General features: G+C 32.1%; 1 long non-coding RNA gene across 1 annotated transcript; it reads left to right on the top strand.

Annotated features, from left to right (window-relative positions):
- The first annotated feature begins 1,021 nt into the window (after positions 1-1,021).
- Positions 1,022-4,313, top strand: LOC129800845 (uncharacterized). The gene is made up of 2 exons (XR_008751654.1): positions 1,022-1,481; positions 1,706-4,313. It is a non-coding gene; the product is annotated as an uncharacterized LOC129800845 (long non-coding RNA).
- Positions 4,314-6,823: the final 2,510 nt, after the last annotated feature.

Below are 6,823 nucleotides of genomic sequence, written 5' to 3'. Positions count from 1 at the left end.
TAAAATTCCTCTTATTTTCCACCTTTCCACCCACCCTTTCCCTTCTTCTCTAAAACCATATTTAAATGTATGTATGTCTGTAAGTTAGCACCTGTACAGGCAGTACAAGAAGAAGAATTCACCACGGGGAAGGCGTTCCTGGGAGATCTATGATTAGCAGATTCTTCCAATACGATTGTAATTATTATATTGTATTACATAATTAAGTATCTCGATACAATTAATATTAATCTGTGTATGCTAAACGGTTAGAGATAGAGACTTGGGATCTTCAGGGGACTCGCGTACAAGTCGACGTAAAGATCATGTCCTTCATTTTTCTCAAACCCTCCCCTTCCACTCCAAAACTATGTTTTCTTTTTTAGAGATTTCCCGGACGGATATTTCGTTGACATACGAAAACAACTTTGAGTGATTCCTTAACGATTTTTCAAGGTCAAATTATAAAAAAAAGTTATAAAGAGCATGTTACCTAATCGAATAGGGTCATGTTTGGGCTCATTGGAAAGGTCCTGGAATTTTTAACAGGTCTGTACTCTGAACCTGTTGCAATCGGTTAGGTAATTTTTATCAGAAATTCGATTATATTTATTTTAAGCTATTTTTGGCGTTGTATCGAGTAATTTATAAATCAAATCTGATTAAAAATTAGATAAGATTAGAATTGTAGTGGCGGTAGTGGCGATACCGCATGGGACCGTTAAACCGACCGACGCCTCCATTTTGTATTTTCCGTTAATTTTTTTTAAACGTGAAGTGTAATTAAAAAATATATAATATATTTTTTACCTCCTGTGGTCAATTTAGATAATAAGTGATAATAGAGATAAGAGATGCATTTACAGTCTGATTAGGATTTGATCCTTCTTCACCGGATAATAATATCAGGTAATAATTATCACCTTTTTATTATTGCATAACATGATGTAAATAGAGAGAAAATACGTGTACAATATTTTTACTCAATTTATTTTTAATTATTATTATTGTATCTAATGCAATTTCACAACAAGAAGAAATTCCCCGATGACATCATAATAAATCCATCGGCATTTTTTTGAATGAAACCGACACCCTCACATTGTCATACACATTGGAAATTTTCTCAGAGAAAATTTGAATCATCCAATGTGCTATATAGAGTGGGGTAATTTTGGCCGATTGCACGAACCACATGAAAATGACCACAATGTCGATAAGTTATGGTGGGGATATGGGTATATGTACAGGTGGTCGGGAGCGCTTGGCTTCAGTTTCTGTGGCGTCTTGGATAGGTGTGTGTGGCAACGTAGTGCACTAACATCGCAGAGGGCCCCCAACTGGGGGGCGGGGGCACCCTCTCCGGCCAACGGCCACGTCAGCAGTCTGGTGAAAAAAAAAACGCGTATACCTTTCTTAGACCATCTTTAATTGTGAAAATTTGCTCTGATTGGAGTTTTTCTGCTGTTATAATGCAGAGTGTTCGAGAAAAACTGATCAAGGTAGGTTTTTATTCATGACTTTTCTGTCTCTTTCTCTCCTTCACCTCCTACAATTTTCACTACCCCTCTCTTAAAATGAAAATTGAACGTCTCTTGGAGTTGGTATATTTTTCTTTGTGCTGAGTCCATTGCACGGAAAATTTGGCAAAATTGATAAGATAAGGAAGAAAACGATAGAGATAGTTAAATTAATTTTTTCTTTTGGCTGGACATCGCACCAAAAGAGAGAGAAAACTCTTCGGAGACAAAGAACTGCGCAATTGAACGGCCATTTTGAAAGACGCCCATGACGTCAGGAACAGAAACTCCCGTTGGCCAGAGAGGTGGATTTTTTTTTGGAGTGTGAACGAAGTGAGAAGATGTGGCTCTTTTTGCAACCCCATCTGCATTTGAAGAGGTACAATTTGAGCTATTATCTTTCTCAATAATTAATCCTCGCAACTTAGATTGTATATATTTTTGGAAATTATTGTAGAAAATACTTCGTATATTTGAGGAAATATTTGATACCGCCCTATTGAGATGAGACTATCTGGGGGAATTATTAAAACTATGCTATTTGAGATAATGAGCAAGAGAAAAAAGCATAAAGTAGAAATATTAATTTGAGCGAATAATTCAGAATTATACAAAATGTTTAATGAACTATACGTAAGATCAATGATATTTACTGATGAATAATGAATTTATAACTTGATATTCGCAAAATACTATGCTGAAATGAAGAAACATGATAAAAAAATATTATAAAGGTACTACATGACGACGAAGGTATGCAAAATCATTTATATAGTGTTGAAATTTCCAAAAAAAAAAAAAAATGCGCTGAGATATTAAAAAAGAAACTTGAATAGCAGCAGCAAATGATCAAATGAACACAATGGATAAATTTATAAAGAAACGAGGAACTTGTTGAGAAAAAGAAAAAAATGATTCATATATGCTACTGATTGATTTACAAGGGTGAGAAAAACAAAATGGTAAATATTGAAAAGAAGAAAAATTAAAGCCAAATGAGCTTTATACAAAAAAAAAAGAAACTGGCCTAGGATGGTGATTAGGCAACACCACCTAGGAATTCCAATTGGGCGCAATGAAGGTAAGGGACGGCCTGATTTGCGACCTAATACCACTATTTGGCGGACGTAGGTGGGTAGCGATGACTGTTGATACCGACACGATTTGCATGCCAAGATATCCACTTAACGAACACAATGGTGAAAAAAAAATTTACCCAAAAAAAAATGAAATGGAGAATATGGTACTCGCAATATTAAAAAAAAATGCAACACGACTAAGCAAGAAAATCTTAAAACATGCTATAAACAAACAAAAAAAGATACACATGAATAAAATAGATTTAACATTGATTCAAAGTATTTAACAATCGATTTCATGATTTGAGTATAAAAATTGTGTGCAACTGAGATCAATTTCATGAATGAGATGGTTAATACACGACGGTTAGAAATCACTTTTATTAAATTAGGTTTTCCTACGAGCAATGGAACCTAAACGATAACACATGATGCACTTTTTAATGCAAAAAAAAAACAGAAAGAAATGAAACACATGAATATTTAAATCCAAATAAATGGATTGAACATCAAAAAGAAAAAAAATGAAGAAAATCCTAAAAAAAAGCAGAAAAAAGAAAAAAAATTGCTTGATTTGCAAATTGACATAGGTCTAAACAGGATCTATGAAAAATTACTGAATTGAGCTAAAATTTACATAAGAGTCTATAAAAAATCCTTAAAAAAATGAAAAAAGCTAAGTAAAATTAAGATAAAAAAAATTAAAAAAATAACAAGAAATCCAAATGAAACTATAAGATGAAAAATGTCATTTAAAAATACTTAAAGTTCCTAGTAAAAAAAAATAAAAATAGTATTGTGAAGTAAAATTTTAAAATGTTTGAAAACAATATATAAACTTATTAAAAGTGAATTTTGAAGAAAGATGAATAAAAAAAAACATAAGAAATCAGAAAAGTAACTAAATAAATATTTGTGAAATTAGATGAGCAGAAAATCCATTGAATAAAGGAAAAAAAAACAAGTAAATTAGATGTAAACAGAAAAATACATATGTGTGAAAAAAAATTTGAGTCGTTGAATTTCATGATAACATGTAGTGAAAAAAAAAGAAAAAATGAAGAAAATGCAAAAGAAAATAAGAAGACAATGAAAATTCGAGTCTGACGATATATATTTTTTGTTTATTATTTTTGATAAAATATGTTTTCTGTTGAAAAAAGAACATGATAAAAGAAATTTATTGAATTTTTTGATTTTTGTACAGTGAATGACAAAGAAAAAAAGAAACTAAAAAGAGATAGGCACGATGATTGGGATAGGAATATTTTTTTCATCAAGTCCGGAAACTTCTAATTTGCCCTCGCATTTTCAAGAGTGAGTTTATTCTTTAAATATATCCCACTAAATGGTATCTGGTTATTGTTTGGTGTGCGTTGTATTTTGAGAAGAGACACACAAAGGAGATGTGAAGAGGAGCGTGGAAAATTTTCGAAATTGGTGATAATTATTTAATCGCATAGTCGTGCATTATTTCCTTTTGTTGAGAAAATAATTATATATTTTTTTTCGTACGAGAAGACACTGTAATTAATGATAATTTGAAAAATGTTAATGTACTAGAGATTATGCTTTTAGGTATACATTTTGTGCTGTCGGCTCTGAAGGTAATAAAAGCATAATTATGAGATCAATGAACTTGAAGAAAAATTGAACAAAAAAAATTATAAAATGAGAGAAAATCAATAAATGAATATAAGATCCGGACAAATGTCCGAGAGAAAAAACCTCAAAAGATGTTGTTTTTTTATTTTTTCTTCAACTTCTCCCAAGTCTTCCCTTTTTGCAACTTAAAAATTTTTAATTGCTATTTTTTTTAGTCTGTGAAAAACAGATTTTTTTTTTAAAAATTAATTTCGCCAACATAAAAATGTCGCCATGAAAGACGCGCTTTTTTAAAAATGTCTTCCCTAAATGTTCCACACAAAACTTTCTCATTAGCACGCTCAGGAGATTTGCCCCTTTTCATTTGATTCGCGGGGTTGCGCATTCGCAGCATTATGCTGTTTGGGAGGAAAAGAAAAAGATGCCTGAGAAAAGAAGGGCGATGTAAATCTAATATCTTGCTCTTGCATATATCCATCTTTATACACCCCTTCGTTACTTTTTCGCTTCTGCTCATTATCGCCCTTTCTGTAACCACCCCAACATTCACCGTCTTCACAATCTTCTATTAGAATTTTCTTTTGAGAATATTTTCCCTTCATCTAAATCCAACATTATGAATTCTATATTTGTGTTTCCATGGACAGAATCACACGAATGAGGTCTAATTACGTCTTAAATTTACTTCCTGGAAATAAAACGTATAATAATGTCTCAGTATAATTGGCATCATTAAATTTTTCAGACAACATTTGGCTCATTCTGAATCAATAAAATTTTCAGCTAAAAACATGTAATGCTATACAGTCGACTCTAATATAGAAGATCGACTTGGAATGATTTAATTTCCCGAGTTGCTTTATATAATTGAAATCCAAAAATCCCTGTTATTATTATTTATTTTTAATTAAATCTAGGTCGATTGTTCTATTTTAAGCACTGATAAGCCTAGATTATCTTATGGAAGCTGAGGCTTTACAGGCGACAATGGAAAATCACATTGAGACAATTTTACCCATTGCTACCATCAAGACAATTTGGCTTGATGCGATTTTTTCCCTTGAAATTCAACTCACAATCGAATTTTTATGAATTTCGAGGTCTACTGCACCTTACTATAATACGGGCTTCAGACCTAAGACTTAGTCATATGGCTTAACTTGCTTAACCGACTTAACTGCTCTAATTGTTCAACAATCAAGATTTTTTGGAAAAATTTACCGTTTTATGCACCAAGAATTTCCTAGGATCCTTAAATTAATTGAATTTAGAGACTTAAATTGTTTTTGACAACGACGGATGACAGGTGCTGTCAAACTGTCTCCGTATGGGCATCGGGGAATGTTAATTTTTAGAATCATGTTAGCATTTTGGGCAATCAAAAAGAATTATTTTATTACAAATTCTTAATTCATTTATAGCTGAAAAATTAAGACAGAGGTTAATAAATTTCTTTTTAAATCTTTAAATTGTTTTAGACAACGACAGATGACAGGTACTGTCAAAATGCTTGACTCTAAGCATCAAAGACTGCGCTTTATTTTTATTTTTTTTTTTTAATTTTTATTACCTTTTTAGCCAATTAAAAAAAAATATTTTAGGGTAAAAGTTGGACAGTTGGGGGGCTACAAGTTGGACAATGGTACAATTTGGACAGGGCTTTTTGTTTTGATAAATTTAGTACTTCATTTTTATTTGTATATTTTTAATGCTTTAGTTTTATAATTTGGTTTCTTGTGCTTAAAAACAAATTTTGTACTGTATTTATCAAGAAAACAGCCATGTCCAACTTATACCGGCGAATTGTCCAACTTGTAACAGTAATTCCAAATTATATCGCTTTACCCTATTGCAAAATTTTAATTTCATTTATAGCTTAAAATTTGAGACACTAGTCCATATTTGGATTTCCTTTAAGGATTAATTAAGGATTGGATTATTAAGGAAAAATGACCTATTAAATTCAGAAAATCAAAAAAATTGGTTGCTATTTAGAATTTTGAGATCTTCGGAAACTGGGCTAAACCTCTATTCTGAAGACCCCTTAAGCTTATTTGGGTTTATCCCTGGATTTCTTTTTTTTATAAATTCAACCATCTGGTCTAGATGATTAAGATCAAAATTGATAATAGACAATTAACGAATTAACCCATCGGCGGTTGCGTCTACCTCTGTCGTATCTGCATTTCTTTTGTGTCAGCATTTCATGCAAGAGGGGACGTCTGAAAATATACAGTTGAAAATAAGGAATTTATTCTTAGGATTTAATTGGGATTTCCGATTAATGAAAGGATAAAGGATGTTTATGAACTTTAGAGCTTTCAAGGCTGTGTCCTCACAGTGAGCTTTCCAGGTCAAGGACCTATCAAGCGTGAGTCCAAGGTTACTTAAACGCTAGGAAAGATCAATTATTTCCAGAGCTTTCGACTCAGTCTCCAAGTCCTTATCAGTTAGCCCAGACAAAACAGAAATTAATGTTTTGTTAGAAAAGAGAAGTTACAACTTCACTGGCAATTAGATGAGAAGTTCTAGCCCGCAATTCTCCAATGCCCAAAATGTTCAAAGGCACTACATAAAGTCATCTATAACTACAGGCTTGCAGCTTCATGCTCAACTTTTGGCAACAGATCATGAATCAAG

This window comes from Phlebotomus papatasi, chromosome 2, assembly GCF_024763615.1.
Source record: "Phlebotomus papatasi isolate M1 chromosome 2, Ppap_2.1, whole genome shotgun sequence".
NCBI classification, from domain to species: Eukaryota; Metazoa; Arthropoda; class Insecta; order Diptera; family Psychodidae; genus Phlebotomus; species Phlebotomus papatasi.
This window is presented reverse-complemented; position numbering and strand designations above follow the sequence as displayed.